Raw genomic sequence first — 19,075 nt, 5'->3', positions numbered from 1 at the left:
AAGAGAACAGGGACAGATGAAAGACAGGAGATGGAGGTAACAAGAAAGCGAGAAAGGAAAAGTTTGAGGGATAAGGGCAGAACTGATGGGGGAAAGATGGGTTCAGATAAAATGCAGATTAGTACGATTGAAATACAAAATAGTAAAAAGACAGACCGTCTTTTGTGGCAACAAGATGGTATGGACAGATTGCAACACTGATTAATGGTTATCTAAGTTAAATTTACCATCATTAAATAAAGATCTGGATTTGTGCCTGTGTTTGTTTAGGTTAGTCCAGGAACAGACAGACAGAGAGGAGCTGGTAAAAGAACACTGATAATAGTAAAGAAAATGGCATACCAATTCTTTTTTTATTACAATAAAATGCATTACACCAGCTCTTGCAAAACATTACAATACAACATTAATATTGTTTTTTCAAATACAAACTGGTCAAAAAAAAATAATTCTGTTTGGTATCAGGAACATAAACATCCCATGCTCAATGAACAAAGTCATGCAATATATCCATGGATAAACTAGAGCACAATAATGAAAATGCATGGATATTTTGTGATAACCAAAGTATATGAGCAACCAATGGGAAACAGGACTCTCTTAGAGACATGCTTTGCATAGACCTCTGGCTGGGCAGACCTATGTTAGGGTAATTGGTTATAAATTTAGATGAACTGGATGAAAAAACTCTGTCCATACCTGACCAGTTTTTTCGATTTAAATGAAAACTATGCCCCCAGAATGAATACTTAAGCAACAGAGTTTATATCAATGCTGTCCAACTTCTGTGGTACCGAGGGCCAGAATTTTTGTGGTATACATGGGGGAGGGCCAATAATGGAAGCCAGTGTTATCCACCCACTGTTTTTAGACCACACCCACTTTAAACCACACCCATGTTACCCCATGTCCACATTATAGCACACCAAAAAACCAAATGGTTGATGCTAGCTGCAGAGATATCACTCATATGTGAAAAAAAGTTAAGTCATATTAAGATGTACCCTTAAATACAATAAAAACCCCAGAACAAATACCAGGCTTATGTTCCACAGGTAGAGCAGGGCACACACAGGAAGCACAGGGAAGGCAGAGTATGGCAGACACTGGCAGAGTATGGCACACCCAAGCACAATAGGGCAGGCAGAGTATGGCACCCCCAGGGAGCATAGGGCAGACATAGACTGTCACACACAGGGAGAATAGGGTGAACAGAGTATGTCACACACAGGGAGCATAGGGCAGGCAGAGTATGAAACACACAGGGATCAAAGGGCAGGCAGAGTATGACACACACAGGGAGAATTGGGAAGGCAGAGTATGACACACACAGGGAGAATTGGGAAGGCAGAGTATGGCACACACAGTGATTGTAGGGCAGGCAGAGTATGACAAACACAGGGAGCATTGGAAAGGAAGAGTATGGCACATACAGGGAGCATAGGGCAGGCAAAGTATGACACGCACAGGGAGCATTGGGAAGGCAGAGTATGGCATACACAGGGAGCATAGGGCAGGCAGGGTATGAAACACACAGGGATCATAGGGCAGACAGACTGTGACACACACAGGGAGCATAGGGCAGGCAGAGTATGGCACACACAGGGAGCATAGGGCAGGGAGAGGATGACACATACAGGGAGCATAGGGCAGGCAGAGTAAGGCACCCACTGGGAGCATAGGGATGGCTGAGTATGACACACAAGGAACATAGAGCAGGCAAAGTATAGCACACACAGGGAGCATAGGGGAGACAGAGTATGACACACACAGGGAGCATAAGGAAGGCAGAACAGAGCAGGAGACAGGGAAACCCATCAGGACCAGTCTAAGATGTACTACATACAGTGACACAGTGCTGGTGCTCCATTAGCATTTTGAATAAGGTGTAAACATGTGAACAGTTTCAGTCTGGGTCTCAGGTGTGAACAGTACAGGGGTTTAGGATGTGAACAATAGAGGTGTCACAGATGTGAACAATGCAGGGGGGACTACATGGGTGAACAATACAGGGGATTACAGTCTGAATTTAAGGTTTAAACAATGCAGGGGCCAGTTATCTCTGTTGTGAAACCTTTGAAAGTTTACACATGGTAAGCAGACACAGCAGGCAGACTTCACGTGGGGCCACACAGAGGGGGGTGCAGCCTGCGGGCCTCCAGTTGGACAGCCGTGATTTATATCATATGAAGAAGCATATTAAAGAATCGTACCAAACTGGAATATATATATTTAAGTAAATATTGCTCTATTATATCTCTTGCCGTGAATCATCATTTTGTGATGGTCTCTGTGCTGCCTCAGAGATCAACTGACCAGAAATACTATGCTAATTATAACTGTAATAGGAAGAAGGGTGGAAGCAAAAGGCAGAACTTTGTCTGTTAATTGGCTCATGTGACCAGTATGGTTTGTTTGTGTGCACAGTGAATCCTAGGATCCCAGTCCTTAATTTTCTATTTATGATTACCCAATGGCACATACTACTAAGAGAGTATATTATTATGAAAATGGTTTATTTACATGAAGCAGGGTTTTACATATGAGCTGTTTTATATATTTTTAAAGAGAGCTAAATTGTTTGGGGGGGTATAGTTTTCCTTTAAGGAAAGAAACAGCTGATGTATGAATGCACCCCTTAAGTGGGATCATAATCCAGCCATCTTGCTCTGCTAAACCATTTGCTGGCTTTCATCATTTATCATTAAGAAGAAAAACGGTCTTAAAAATGTCAGGAATAGATTATTATCTCACAGCCTACGTGCAGCTAACAGGTCTCTGACATGCACAAGGATAAAATAGATGGGCAATGTTTTTGTAGTTACTGAGCACTAAAGGGGGTGTGTCACTGTAAATTTATGTCACATGAGAAGCACAAAGCCAGCTGGTAACTTAACTCCTGGCTGCAACACAAAAGGCCTAGTGAGGGAAGCGTAAAATAAATTATTCATGTTTGACAGGCAGGTTGCTCTAGTGCCAATGCTGTATTGTGCGAGCAGCCAACAGAAAACCAGAGATCATGTAATACATGAATTAGATTGAAACTGTATATCTGCCCCTGCAGTGTACCTTGTACTGAGACACATACAGTACATATAACCTACAAGAACTGTAAATATAAAGCAATAACAGTTGGTATGCAGTCGGTATGCACATGCATTTACGTGAGAAATTATCTTAACTGGGATTCATATCTAGCATATGTACCTATATACAATTTATATAAATCAGATTTAAGATTTATTTTCTGTTAAAGACCATCTAAAATGCTTTGTAAACTGCCAATGCCATACTCAACCATGACATTACAAAGATTTCAAACTGGTTCCAGTGCTTAATGCATATTTACAGCATGTGTGTTTGGGATCTACAATAAAAAACAACAACAAATATGCATTAGCAAAAATTAAAGTTTTATTTGTGTTACATGTCATTAACAAGCCTTAAAATTGTCTGTGGTATGAGTTGCTTCTTTGCAGGCACATATACTGTATACTAATAGCCGTTACATGTTCATGGACCAATTACTTCTAATGCCAAAATTAACTAATGACAATGGGATGCTTATTGAATCAGTTGTTCCTAATAATTTAAGTGTTCTAATGTCAGTAACATGTTTATGGCTCAGCTCCTCTTAATACTAAAATGCACTAAGGCATGACCCAATAAACAAGACATGTTTATTAGGTAGTACCCCTTAGGGCCAAAGATACAACCTATTGTATTTCTCCTCAACTAAATGTTGTTTATACATAATCCTTTCAACAATAGTTCCATTAACATTGTCAACTGTTCATAGTGGCCTTCCCATTAATCTTTCATCTTCACTTACATCCTCATACCCATTGTAGTATGCTTTTACTGCAGAGTTTATATACATCAGAGATTTATTTGACCACCTATTCCTTATGCAACCCACACTGTGATTGACACTACGACAGGGAGAGCAAAACAACTGATACGGGGATAACCATGTATGTACACTGCCTATAATCCCCGTAGCCTAGTGACTTCATATTTTGATTTCTATTCTAACTTCACATAATTATCTGACTTGAGTTCCTTTATGGAATGAAGAATAAAAGTGAACAGCGTAATCATCAAGAATTAAAAGAATACCTTCCTACCTTCCAGTGTTTAGTAAAATATATTTCCCCAAAAAAATTGCTAAAATTCTATCCAATTTCTTTCCCTTTCTATATTCACTAGATGATGTTTATTTTGGGTATCTTCTCCATATTTTCAGTACAGACAAGCCAATAGGAAACACAATAATTTATTGCCATACTTTGCCATACTTTGATGAAAAATCACATCAAAGAGATGGACGCTCCTTAGATTGTAAAAATAAATTGATGTTTATTTCATAAACAACATGTCTCTTTAAGAGAGACTCTTAAGAAAGGAATAAAGTGTCTGAAACATTGAGGTAATAAACATAAACCTAGTTTTAAGCTAAGGAGAGTGGAACTTTGTGCTTCTATATATATATAATATATGTATTACTTATTTAAGCCTTTAAGCACAACTAATTCTTCTCTTACTGTTCTTCCATAGTTCACATTTTCCTTTACATCACCTCCTCCTCCTCCTGCATTCATTTCTAATCTTGATTCTTGCCTCAGCATCAACAACTTGCAAACCTCTCCCTGCACTTTACTGGACAGCCAATTTTAACCTGTACATTTAACCTTTATAGAATCATCTTTAAAAAAATAATAATGTTTTTGTCCGCTACAGATCCATTAGTATGCAAATTAAAATCACATTTTTTTTTTATAGTTCGCTATACTGTCTCTAGGTTTGCATGCAAGTTTCCCCCATTAGTAGAATCCTACTATTTCTTTTTTTTGTGTAACCAGGAACACAAAATATATTGTTGTTGATTACATCACTGCATGGCTTAAGAAATAGCTGAGAAATTACATAGGAGCAGCAAGCACTCCAGATCATAACACTGTCATATAAAATAAAGTGCATATGAGCTAAACCAATTAAACTTCCATATGCTCCCAAGTTACACCCTTATCCCATTCCACCTGACACATTCACGGCACAATAAATGTGGTTTACAGGAACGTGTCATATTCTATTTAGGAACTGACACTGACAGGGGGCCTAGTTTATCACTCACTGGGGAATTCCGAAGACTCATCTGTAATCCACTGGTCTGGACTGGTGGATAAGTTTGCAACTAATTAGGTATAGCTCATACCCAGTGGGGTTTATGACAGATTCTATTATATTTTGCATCACTACTTTATGTTTTCATGTTTTATTAGACATGTACAAATTAATGTATAATGTAATTCAAATGTATTTTGTTTTTGCGTTCTATATAAGTCTTTATTATGCAATTAATTGATTGCATTTTTCAGTAAGTTACAATAGGGTAGAATTATGTTTTTGTTTTCAGTGTTCTAGCAAACTCTTGTTTAAGCAATTTTCTTACTTTGACCTTTTTCTGTTTAATTAATATTGACAGTGACACTGATGTGGTGTTGAATGCATAGCCATAACACAATACTGACCTTTAATGTGTTAAAGCACTGTTATAGGATAAAAACTATAAACAGGAAAGCAGTAGAAATAAGTGACTTATACACCAGAGAATATAGCCTTCTGCATACGTGCACATTTGCTATTAGGAATTAGCAAATATTTTCAGCTATAATGGATTTGCAACAAAAATTCACATTTTTGAGAGTGACAAACAATTTAATGCATCTGCACAAGAATTTCATAACGAGTTTTGTTTAGCCAAAAAAAACCACCTATTGACTCCAATGCATTTAATGCAAGAAAAAAAAAACACCCATTGACTCCATTGCATTTGGTGCAAAAAAAAAAGCCCATCGACTCAAATGCATTTGCTGAAATCTCTGAAATTTCCCATGGTCTTGCTAAATTTTCAGGCAAATTTATGTTATGTCACCTATATGGATGTAAGTTTGTTTGAAAATGGCATCAATTTATGCCATTCTTGGTTTGTAAGGGATGCATGACCTAAATACTATATGCAACTAGAGGAAGCAACCAGAAAAGCAGCAATTTATTGTTTTCTTCATAAATACATTTGGAAATAAACTTTAAATGGGGTTTGGCTTTTTTTGTTTACTTCTAATGTAATTTAACACTTGCCCATATGAAAAGATCAAATAACATGCACATAATTACTGGCCCAGTCTTCAGCCCACCTTGGTTGCTGACAGCTTCTGGGCTGCAGAGCTGCTGAAGAGTCTGCTGTAGAGGCTGCATTGGGGATTATTGATTTAATAACAGTTTTTAATCAAATATTTTGAGAAATGAAAGGTGGGAGTACAACTGAGCTATATACAGCTTGTTTATATGGCATTTTTAAGTTAATGAAATTTCCCTTTTCTTATCTGATGTCTCAGATTTATTGGATATTCCTTTTGGATTTTACTCTGAGAATACATAAAAACTACCATAAAAGCATATGAATACACACATGCATACACACTGGGGCAAATTTACTTAAGGTCTAATATCGAGGGTTAATTAACCCTCGATATTCGACTGTCAAAGTTAAATCCTTCGACTTCGAATATCGAATATTTGTTCAATTGAATGAAAAATCGTTTAATCGAACGATTAAATCCTTCGAATCGTTCGATTCGAAGGATTTTAATCCATCGATCGAACGATTTTTGTTCGACCAAAATAAGATTGCTAAGCCTATGGGGACCTTCCCCATAGGCTAACATTGACTTTGGTAGCTTTTAGGTGGCAAACGAGGGGGTCGAAGTTTTTTCTTAAAGAGACAGTACTTCGACTATCGAATGGTCGAATAGTGGAACAATTTTTAGTTCGAATCGTTCGAGTCGAAGTCGTAGTCGAAGGTCGAAGTAGCCCATTCGATGGTCAAAGCTAAGTAAATGGGCCCCACTGTGTTATACATAGAATTCAAGCCGTATAATGATATGTACTGTTATTTTTTAAAAGTCAAAATAAATAATGTGTATGTTAATTTGTACTTAGAATAGATTTACAATATATATGATGTAATACATAGAGCTCAGTCCATTTATAATGTTAAATATAATGTTTTTTTTTTAAAAGACTAGCAGGGGAATGTAATAAAAGTCGCAAAGAGCAAAACAATTCGCACCAATAAGACTAAAAATCCACATCTCGCAATGTAATATTGTTCCTTAAACTGTTATTGCATTGCGAATTTTAATTGCGCATTGCGAATTTTAATTGCGCATTCATAAGAAGTGCTTGAAGGTGTCGTAATCTTTTGGAGCAAACATAACGACTTTTTCAGTAAGAAGTTTTATTACATTGACTGCGCATTGGCGCAAACTATAAAATTTGCAAACGGTCTTTCACTGTCAGAAGTGGTCGCTAAACTGTTTCCGGGCTCGCAAAAGCTATATTAAATTCGCACAAAGCAAAATTTGTTCGCGCAAAGGCATAACTTTTCGCATTGCGAATAGTTTTTCCGTTAGCGATTTTTATTACATTCCCCCGTAAATATATACTGCAATTGTGTTATTAGTATAGCTTTACATTATATAATGTATACCGTGTAACATGATACACAATTTAGGGGCAGATTTATCAAGGGTCGAATTTCGAAGTGTAAAATACTTCGAAATTCGACCATCGAATTGAAATACTTCGACTTCGAATATCGAAGTCAAAGTATTTTTCACCGAATTTGGACATCCTGCGATTGAAGTAAAATCGTTCGATCGAACGATTAAATCGTTAGTTCCATGACAATATTGCATTTAACCTTGAATATAGCCAGATAGCATGTGTTAATTTGTCCTTTTATATGTCCAATTATTTGTAGTTCTTAATCCAACAAGTTTGGCTATGGTCAGGTGAACATGCATTTTATGGCACAGACTGATGAAAACAGGTTATTTAAAAGCTATTCTATATTTCACAGAATTATCATGCAGTGGAGCTCATTTATTAACGCAGTGCAGCGCTGAAAATGTTGCACAGGTTAAACCTTTGCCCAGCGCATGCGTATATTAAATAATGTACAGCACAAATGTTTTAAAGTGCGATTAATATGTTACTTTGGATGCTGACATCTGCGTCGCAGGAAACTGCACATTTTTTGACCAAGACATGTGATAAATGATGTGAACATACTAGCATTACTAGCCACAACTGCGCTAGAAGTACGCCACATATTAACAGTCGTAAAAATATCAATGCCGCTGTGTAGGTGCACATTTGCACACATGTCCTAGCAAATTGCCTAACTCCTGCAATACTTGCGCACTGGAGTCATGCCCACAGCAACTCCCGCAAGAAATATACCAATACTTGTGACATAATTGCAGATATTTGCTACCTGCGCATAAAATATAACCCCTTGACAATAATCTTTTACAGGCGATGTAACGTAAATGCATTTGCAGTGCACAAACTGCCGAAAACATTCAGTTGTGTGAGATTTATTTCATAATAAATGTGCCCCAGTATGTTTTATGCAGGAGCATCAGGCTCTAAAATGGGTGCTATCATATTCCTATCCATTAATGTTCTTGGGCCTATGTATATGCGTCTGTACTTGTTTTTTCTCTGATACATAAGGTTTAACATGCTCAGGTGCCAGGGAGCCCTGTACTTTACATTTGCCTTGGCCAGGTGGTATACAAAGATCCCTTTGTCTATTGCACAATAAGAGCTTCTACTTAAATGACAGGAAAACATCCACATTCATGAATTGTATTATTGTTGCCAAAGTTACTTTTTTGTTAAATATACATTCACAAAAGGAATTCTGTGAACTGTTGTTATAAAATGACTTTTGTAAGCACTTATTGAATTCTGCAAACAAAAAAATTGTACTCACAAAATTAATTTTGCCTAGTAAAAAAATGTTGTTATTCTGAATTAATGGTTATATTTCCATAAAGTATTTTGTGCTGAGAACATTCTTGTTGTGGTCTTTATTATTTTTTTCATTCATGAAACACATGTTTAAATCACAAAATATATTAAGGCTTTTTAGGACTAATTTACTATAGTTCGATGCAGTGTGGCATGGCCCACAATGCAATGTTCTTAGCTTTCAAGTGTACTTGTACTTGCTGTAAATCGTGCTTCTTGCTTCTGCATTTGAAAAACTACCAGTTGTGGCAGTATCAATATGAGTATATAAGAGTATATGCTGTTATCATACTTAATTGCAAGTTCATATGTGTAAGATCCAGCTCAAGAAAGTGAAAGAACCTGGAGGTGCAATATGCCAAAGGAGCCCTAAAAATACCACCAAGGCAGATGGTGATTTCAGGCTTCAGTTGCACCTATATGCCCTGAAGTTTGTATGGTGAGTCATATGCATCAAAGCAGGGGGAACTGGTTATTGGTGATTTATGCAAAAGAGACATAGGGAGGCCCATTTATCGTATAATTTTTTCTGAAAACTACTCTGACCAAATCCGCATGGGTTTCTCCTCTTATTTATCAATATATTTTCCTGAAAATTTCCTGTGCAGGAAAAAACCGGAAAAAATCATGAAAAAAATTAATCGTACTAATTTTTTAAAAGTTACAAGTATTTTTTTCCATATTGGATTTTGTCTATGCAAAAAGAATGCTAAACAAATAAAAGAGATATAAAAGATATTTAGACAAATTTGGTGAAATGTAACATTGGTCGTTAATGCAAAATATGTTCGCAATACATTCGCAATGCGAATACATTTTTGCCTTTGCAAACACTTTGCCAAACTACAACTACAGAGGCAGCAGAACCTGCGGCTGCTAGGGGGACCATGAGGTATAGGGGCCCCAAGAGGCCCTAATTCATATACAGTTTCAATAAATATTAGTAAAACAGTAAAAAAAGAATTTGCCGTGGGCCCAGTAACATCTAGTTACACCACTGGCCCCTAATACAACAGTTGGATAGCGATTGCGAATTTTAGTTTGCGCAGTGGATGTAATAAAACTTTTAAATGAAAATATATGTTTGCATAGAATTTTTTGTAATAAAATTATTTTGTGACTTCAAAATGAATTTTGTACTGACAGAATAAATTTTGTGTTCATGAAATAAATGTTGTTATTGTAAAATGATCTTTGTACTAAAAAAACTCATTTTTTGACCTGGATTGTTTGGTGTAAAAAAAGCAATTCTGTCAGCAGAAAGCTAATTTTACTTGTGCTACAGAACACACTGCATACAAAGAGCACCCCATAGAAATGTGCTGAATTTTTTAAAAGAATGAGATAAACCCTAATGCAACTTGTGTCCATTTATATATGGCTTATATTTATATATAATATTTGCACAAAAACTGACACATCAGCTGCAAGTGCTTTGTTAGAACTATTTAAAGGATTATAGGATTTGCTAAGAAGAATGGGAATAATTTACCTTCATTTGGGCATATGCAGAAGTATTTCATATTAACTGCATGAGTTGAAGAAGGGTTTATAGTGAAATGCATATCAAATGCACAACTCACAGTAATTCATATCCAAAAGGTTCTAGTCTATTTAGCTAACTCATTTATCATCATCCACATTCACTCACAATATTCACTCCAACGAGTCACTACCCAAGCGCATCCAATTCACTACTTTAGGAAGCAATCTACAGTGATTCCCTTTTTTTCCCCCAAAGAAAGTTACAGCAATCCAACAGCTATGTCACTGAGGCAGTAGTTGAGATAAATCCATAAACAGATAGTTGCAATACATCAATGCAATAATTGGGATATGAGAGCATTCTCCAGACATCCATTCTAATTTAAATAGCTTCCTCCATTCTATATTGAAATATTTTTCCAGGATATCTACTGGGTTCCCAGAGCATCCAGAATCATATTTAAAATAGTATTGCTAACTTACAGGGGTTTGAATGGAGTTAATATTAAATTATTACACATTAACATATTTACCTTTGTTGGGGTGTGTGCAATTTCAGAGCAGGTGTCTGCTGGTGAGCTAATGGTGTGTTGTCAGGTTGAGTACCTGTGACATTCACTTTTATGCCCATTAAAAAAGAGTCAAATGCTAAACAATTCTAATGCCGCCTACAGAGAGCAGCTCAAAGAAATATTGTATTCATCTAAATAAAACATAGTATGTAACAGCCAAGAAACTGGGTAAATGTTTGACTTGAGAGCAAAACTGAGCAAGATGCTGTAGGTCTTTTCACCCTATTTGTTTTTTAATTACAACTGCTGCAATCAAGGAGATATCTCATTAGGGACCTTAATTACCTTAGTAATTAGAATTGTGTGTAACAAAAACACATAATTCCGCACAGGCACAAATTCTGACATAGTATTTCTCACCCTCGACTACCCTTTTCTTGTTACTAAAATCTCAAAGAAGCAAGCTTAAGTGAAAGCTTAAAATAAATGTATTGCATATCAACACACTGAAATAGAGACATAAACAGCTGTAATTATGTCTCTACTTGCTGTGTATTGTGAAAGAAAAAACAGAATGTATAAAATCCCAGCAGACTACAAGGAAAGCAAAATTAAGCTTTTAGAAAATTCTGACTTTTTGTTTGTTTTATCCAAGTTTTATCATTTGTAATCAGTTTAAAGGTTTAACCCTTAATGTCCCGACCGACACTGAGGGGCAGATTTACTTAAGGTCGAATATCGAGGTTTAATTAACCCTCGATATTCGACTGTCGAAGTTAAATCCTTCGACTTCGAATATCGAAGTCGAAGGATTTAGCGCTATTTGTTCGATCGAACGATTAAATCCTTCAGATCGTTCGATTCCAGGATTTTAATCCATTGATCGAACGATTTTTGTTCGACCAAAAAAGCTACCAAAGCCTATGGGGACCATTGACTTCGCTAGCTTTTAGGTGGCAAACTAAGTGGTCGAAGTTTTTTCTTAAAGAGACAGTATTCGACTATCGAATGGTCGAATATTCAAACGATTTTTAGTTTGAATCGTTCGATTTCGAAGTTGTAGCCGAAGGTCAAAGTAGCCCATTCGATGGTCGAAGTAGCCAAAAAAAATTCGAAATTCAAAGTTTTTTTTCTTCTATTCCTTCACTCGAGCTAAGTAAATGGGCCCCTGAATATCACAGACTTATTGAATATTATTCGGTATACAGGATGTTCTTCAGCTTGTCACCTACAATATGAGATGACAAAGTATTTCACATGTTGTACCCACTTTCCCTTTAGGCACATCTTGCAGCTCCAATTGAATTAAATAGGATAACCAAAAAGATCAAATACTTGTGCTTTTCAGCCCGAAAAAACTCCATTGGCTTTATTGCGTAGCTTAAAAAAAAGTTACCATTTTCCATGTTTTCCCCAAAAATGTGGTATTTGCAAATAGGTACAACATTTGTTATTTATGTTGCAACCTAAATAATAATACATAACTAAAAAAAAACAATTTCTATAATATCACATATTCTCATTTGGGGAAACAATACACTGATCAATTACAAGATACCAGAGGTCATTTATGAACCCTGGGGGGCACAAGTGCAAGAATGCTGGGTTGCTGCTCTTTGCACTGAATGCTGGATCAGTTGCCCCTTCCTTGCACCTCAAGGTAGGGGCGAGAGAGAGTATGCTTACTTGCCTCCCCCGACTTCACTCATACAGCATTGACAAAATGCACCACTCAGTGGACAAACTGCAAAAAATGGCAGATTGTGGCCTTTTTTTGTAGTATACAAACTATGTTGTACATCATAAATTACCCCAACTGTCTTATTACAGAGAGAAAGTGATTCATTTGTAAAAATAAGAAAATTCTATATGGGCTTCATCTCATGGTAATAAAAATAACTAATTATTCTGGAGCACCATGTTTCTCCTAACTTAAACAATGCAGGGGCCAGTTAATCTCTGTAGTGATACCTATTAAAGTTTACACAAACACAGCAGGCAGACTTTCATGTGGAGGGCCACACAATGGGGGGGGGGGGGGGTGCGGGCCGCCAGATGGAGCTAGTATTACATGTTTGTTTTCATGATAGTCACCTTTAAAATAAAAAGGGTACATTCCCTAATCCTGGGCTTTTTGAGTCTGTTCTGAAGTAGTTTAATAGCAGAATTGGTGCAATAACTTTTAAATATTGGTATGAGAGAAGATTCAGACAGTATCAGATACCATGAGCATGCAATAGAAGTAATCACTGCTGTACTATACGCATAATCTTAGGGCTAGTCTAGTTAGGGATGTCTTGGGCATTATCATTTTTGGGATGCCTCTGATTTAGTTATAAAATAACAGGCAGACTTGATTGAGGCTGTATCATGTTTCCAAAGTTCTGAACATTTGTGCAGCACAGCTTTCTTGTGACACAATGGCTGGGTACTACAATGACCTATTTCCTAATATTATCTCTTACTCGCACCAAGAATTGTGGTCGTGAAAGTTCTGTAACACCAAAAGGACCAAATCTTAGCTCCTTCTGTACATAACAACGGCAACTGAAGGGGGATGGATGTAAGTCCAAAATAGAATTGTGCTCACTGAAAAAAGAACACAAACCCCAAAATATAAACTTGACAAGATATGTTCATTACAAATTTCCAGTTATGTAAAAGTTATTTGTAAATGTAACTGCTATTTACAGTTTCTGTCTGTTGATTTCTGTTCTCTATTTGGGTACTGCTGACTTGTACAACAATGTAGCTGATGAGTTCTTTCAGGAGACAGAACTAGCAGTGCAGAAAGAGACAGACAGATACCATTTTCAACAGCTTTAAAACCATTGGCTATGTCTAAACAGTGTATTTCGGGAAATTTATTTTATCAGGCAAACTTTTATTTTTAGGTTGATATTCCTTAGCTGATGAGATTGGGACACACTGTTCTAAATCTTTTTCATGGATATACAGCCAGCTACCTTTTATTTGTTGATGAACTACAGATTCCAGGGTCATCATTTGCAGTTAAAGGCATTGTTAGTACTCATGCACTAATGAATAATATGTAATGCAAATTTAAATATATATATATATATATATATATATATATATATATATATATATATATATATATATATATATATATTATATGTTGTCTTGGGTGTCTGGTACTGTGGGCATGCAAAGTGTCACCTTACAACAATATTTTGTGCAATTTCAGTTTTGTATGCATTGTGTTCATGTCAAATTAGCAGTTTCTAACAGTTTTCCATCAGTAGAAAAGCAATAGAGATTATTGCACACTAAAAAGACGCTGTTGAAAAAAGCAACCCTTGCAGTTAGCCCAGCTTGCCTACTGCCTAATGTTTGTGCTGTAATACATTGTTACGACACATAATAGAAAACACAGTTAACACTTACTGAGTTATGTGTTCTATAAGCGGTGACTGCTTCTTTTTTTCAAAATGTAGTGACAACACCTTTCTCTTTTAATGATGGAAATATAGTGCAAAATGTACTGCAAAATATCATTGCTTTAAGATAAATGTATTTTGCGTAAAATGAGGTACAATTTGATTGGCTATTGCAGGAAGCAGGTGACTTTTTCTGTAACACCTGATGCATGTCTCTAAGAACATAATGACCTTTAAGTCAGTGCCTGTTTCTTAATAAAACTGACTTTTGGCAAAAAAAAATTCAAATGCAGACACCGCTTAAGACGGCAGGTTTTATCCTAGGCAAAGCAGTAAATCAGTGTTGATTGCTCGGTACATTGCCCTCTTGTGTATCACTGGAAACGAAAGATACTCATCAACCTTCCTATGCTGTATAGACTGGCACTGATTCAAAGCCACATGCTTTGTGCAGCTGGTTCTGTCTTCTCCATAGGATTTCTGCCATGCAATCATGTATGTAACACAGCTATGAGAGTGCAGTATAAAGATCTTGTACTTATAACCTAGGCAATAAAAGTATAGTATTTGTCATAAAATACATATCAATATGAATGTATAACATCTAAACATGTTAATTAAAAAACCTGGTTGGAACTACATCTGCAAAGTGGAATCCTCTAATATATGAGCGGCAAATTCTCTGATACACATGCAGAATTTTCATGGCATGCCAGCTATCTTGCTAAACAAACACCAAGGTTACAGCACAACCTATGTATATAATATTCATCCAGATAAATGTGTGTTTTCATAGAGAAGACTGGGGCATCCATGGTGCATTCCATATATGCATACCTTCACAGATATTGTACACAGACATGAGGTTGTTTGCACTGCATTTTAATCAAATACCATTGCAGTGTTTTGTCTGAGATCTGAAAAGAGCTTTAGATATAAACTCCTAATGCTGCACACAGATTCTCAATCACCCAGCATAACCAAAGCTGTACCAATGGACCTCAACACTTTCTGTTGTTACATATACTAGTTATTGCACCCCATCCTGAGCTACAGACTCCCCGATATTCTTGTGTTTCTATCCTACTATAGCCTTCTGATATTTTGTCTACAGGCTCCTTGCACCACTGCGCTAGCTAACATTCCTATATCTCTGACACTGTACCTCTGCCTTGCTTTGCAGGTGATTCTAAAACTCCATCCCATGAACACTCACTGTGGCTGCTTGTCTTGCAGGTTCTTCTTCCTCTGTGTCATTCTCAGACTCAGTCCATGTTTCTGTCTCTCCACGTCCCAGTCTTTTTGCCTTGTGCCCCAGTATCTCCTCTCTGAGTTCCGCCTCCCTGTCACTCTGCTCTTTTCTCTGGCTGCTCATACACAGCACTGGCTTTAGCACATAGCTCAGCCTGACTCCAGCCCTCCCTTTCCCTTCATTCTTATGCTCGCTATCCCTTTCTCTCTCCCCCTCTTCCTTGCACTTCTCTCTTACCTTTTGTCCTCTTCTGCTGTATGACTTACTCTCTCTTAAACACACACTATAGACTTCTTACATTTCACTTGCCACCTTTCTCTCTTTATTTCATTCCTGCTGTTACTTTTTTACATCTGCTTGTTACATGTCATCATTTTTGGCTTCAGCCTATCCGTTCTCCTTACCTTTTCTCATACTCTGTAACTTCACCTTTCTCACAAACAATGCAAGTCTAGGTCTTACTATTTTCTTTCATTGTAGCCCGTGGGATTATATGAACTTTTCTTTTGTTATCATGTTGTTCAAGCTCTCCTTAGCACATGCATACAGTATCTGTATTCTCTTATATTAGTTTAGGTTGCTGGGAATCTGGCTATTTGTTGTTTTCACCAGCCCACTCAGAATAGGTTTAGATAAATGGTAAACTTATAAATGTTAAGCAAAATGATCATTCGATTGTCCTATGAGTCTGTTATGGCAATTGAGAAAGAGGAAACCCCAAAATGTGATGTACCGTACTCCTCCTATACTGCAATATAGTATGTTTTGTGACACCATCTCTATGGCTAATTTTCTGCTTTATGTATATAGTATATAGGGAAAGTTAATTCCCCACTTATTTTCCTTCTACGTTTATAAGGAGATGAGCACTCCCTTTTATAAGTAGCTGGTTCATATAGTTGTTTGTGTTGTGCCATTTTTGCACCATACACAAGGAGACATACAGTATCAGGGAAACACTCCCTTGATCACATTCAACTGAGTGATTCATATTTATGTTTTTTTAACTTATTCAATTACGCATCTTGAAAAAGTAATTGCCCACGTATATTATTGATTAAGGATATCTTTACTAAAAAACACAGTAAACACAGCACAATGAACACAATGAATGCATTATCAATAGAATTACGACAGACTAGGGATGACCTAGAGATTTTTTATAGCTCATACCTCATCTATCAGCTTGAATGTGTTAAATGGAACAAAAAGGCAAAAGACAAGGGGAAACGTGCAATCATTTAGTAAAGCCAATTCCATCTCCAGGAAAATGCTGATACTGGATCTGGGGCCAAGCTTGAGCCTGCAGATTCTAAGAGAGCTTAGTTCAGTTTTAGATCAGCCCTTATTTCTGATTTTCTCAGATTCACTGTCATCTGGTATGGTGCCTATGGATTGGAGAAAAGATGATGTTATTCCAATATTTAAAAAGGGATTACGATCTCAGCCTGGCAATTATAGGCCAGTAAGCTTGACATCTGTGGTAGGCAAATTATTTGAAGGCTTGTTAAGGGATCACATTCAAAATTTTGTCCTAATGAATGGCATTATGAGCAACAATCAGCATGGCTTTATGAAGGATAGGTCATGTCAGACGAATTTGATTGCATTTTATGATGTGGTAAGTAAGATTCTGGATAGTGGGGGGGGGGCAGTAGATGTGATCTATTTGGATTTTGCCAAAGCGTTTGATACTGTGCCCCACAAACGACTGCTTTATAAACTAAGGTCTGTTGGGCTTAATGAAGTCGTTTGCACGTGGATAGGAAACTGGCTACAGGATCGGGTACAGAGGGTGGTTGTTAATGGGACATTCTCTACTTGGAGTAAGGTTCTTAGTGGGGTCCCCCAGGGTTCAGTATTGGGTCCACTTTTATATAACTTGTTCATTAATGACTTAGGGTATTGTAAGTAGTGTATCAATGTTTGCAGATGACACAAAACTATCCAGCCCAATTAATTCCATCCAGGATGTGGCATCCTTGCAACATGATCTTGACAAACTGGCAATCTGGGCAGCTAAGTGGCAAATGAGATTCAATGTTGATAAATGTAAAGTCATGCACCTGGGATGTAAAAATATCCAAGCCACTTATACCCTTAATGGGACTGCACTAGGCAAATCCATTATGGAAAAGGACCTTGGAGTCCTTGTAGATGATAAACTTGGCTGTAGCAAGCAATGCCAGTCAGCAGCATCAAGGGCAAATAAGGTCCTGAGCTGTATTAAAAGGGGCATAGAGTCAAGGGAGGAGGGGGTCATTCTTCCACTGTATAGAGCACTTGTAAGGCCCCATCTAGAATATGCCGTACAGTTTTGGTCTCCATCACTCAAACAGGACACTATTGAATTAGAGAGGGTACAGAGAAGGGCAACTAAGCTGCTAAAAGGTATTGAAAATCTTAGCTATGAGGAAAGACTGGCCAAATTGGGGATGTTCACGCTGGAGAAGAGGCGCTTAAGGGGTGATATGATGACTATGTATAAATATATATGAATATGTGGAATTCTCTCCCTGAATCAGTTGTACAGGCTGATACATTAGATAGCTTTAAGAAGGGGTTGGATGGCTTTTTAGCAAGTGAGGGAATACAGGGTTATGGGAAATAGCTCATAGTCCAAGTTGATCCAGGGACTAGTCCGATTGCCATTTTGGAGTCAGGAAGGAATTTTTCCCCCTCTAAGGCAAATTGGAGAGGCTTCAGATGGGTTTTTTGCCTTCCTCTGGATCAACTGGCAGATAGGTAGTTAAAAAAAAAAAAAGGTTGAACTCGATGGACATGTGTCTTTTTTCAACCTTGCTTACTATGTTACTATGTAGATGATCCACATAGCAGTTATTGTTAAAAAATGTATTTTTTTTAAATATACGCCTGAAAACAATGTGCGATGTTCAGAAAATTAGAGCTTTGTTGGAAAAACTGGTGTGATTTAAAAGTGAAAAGGTTATAGCCACTTTTTCTAAATGCAGGGGAATGTATTATTTCTTATACTCAGCCCGGTTATAGTGAAGACTATAATAGTAGGAGCTACTTGTTGTGGATATCAAATACTAAAAAAACACCCTGCCATAGACAATACTGAGAATTGCCTCTGCTAAAACTGTCTGAGCAAAACCAGTTATCACTATTTTTTTAACTGTCTATTTTGTAGCTTTGAAAAGTGGCTGTTACTAGTAGCTCTGTGTGCCTTCACCCTTAAATTCACATTATTTCACTCTTTTTAATTAAAAAAATGGTGTTTAGTAACAGTAACAAACTACATCCAATGACAGATTTTGTTATTCTACTTGCATTAGACAGTTAGCAAAAGCCAGCTGCTGATTGGGTCATTTGCTTTAATGACCAGGACAAGCAATTAGTCAAAGAGTAAAGCAATTATCTTAACTGTGAAATTAATCACTTGTAATTTGTTACCTTTGTAAGCAAAACCACCCTGTGCCTGAAAAGATAGGCCAGCATGCATTACATGCCACTGCAGCCTGGGAATAGAAGAAGAGTTCTATCATCACATACTGTATCTTGCCTTCTGAATTAATATC

At 37.0% G+C, this 19,075-nt stretch overlaps 1 protein-coding gene across 1 annotated transcript in view; it reads right to left on the bottom strand.

Annotated features, from left to right (window-relative positions):
• lingo3.S (leucine rich repeat and Ig domain containing 3 S homeolog) overlaps nucleotides 1-15,837 on the bottom strand; it is a 56,707-nt gene extending 40,870 nt beyond the window's left edge. The window contains exon 1 of the mRNA XM_041579921.1: nucleotides 15,498-15,837. The gene's annotated coding sequence lies outside the window, so the exon portion shown is untranslated. The remainder of the gene's footprint in view (nucleotides 1-15,497) is intronic.
• Between the last annotated feature and the right edge of the window lie 3,238 nt (nucleotides 15,838-19,075).

Source organism: Xenopus laevis, chromosome 1S (assembly GCF_017654675.1).
Source record: "Xenopus laevis strain J_2021 chromosome 1S, Xenopus_laevis_v10.1, whole genome shotgun sequence".
NCBI classification, from domain to species: domain Eukaryota; kingdom Metazoa; phylum Chordata; class Amphibia; order Anura; family Pipidae; genus Xenopus; species Xenopus laevis.
This window is presented reverse-complemented; position numbering and strand designations above follow the sequence as displayed.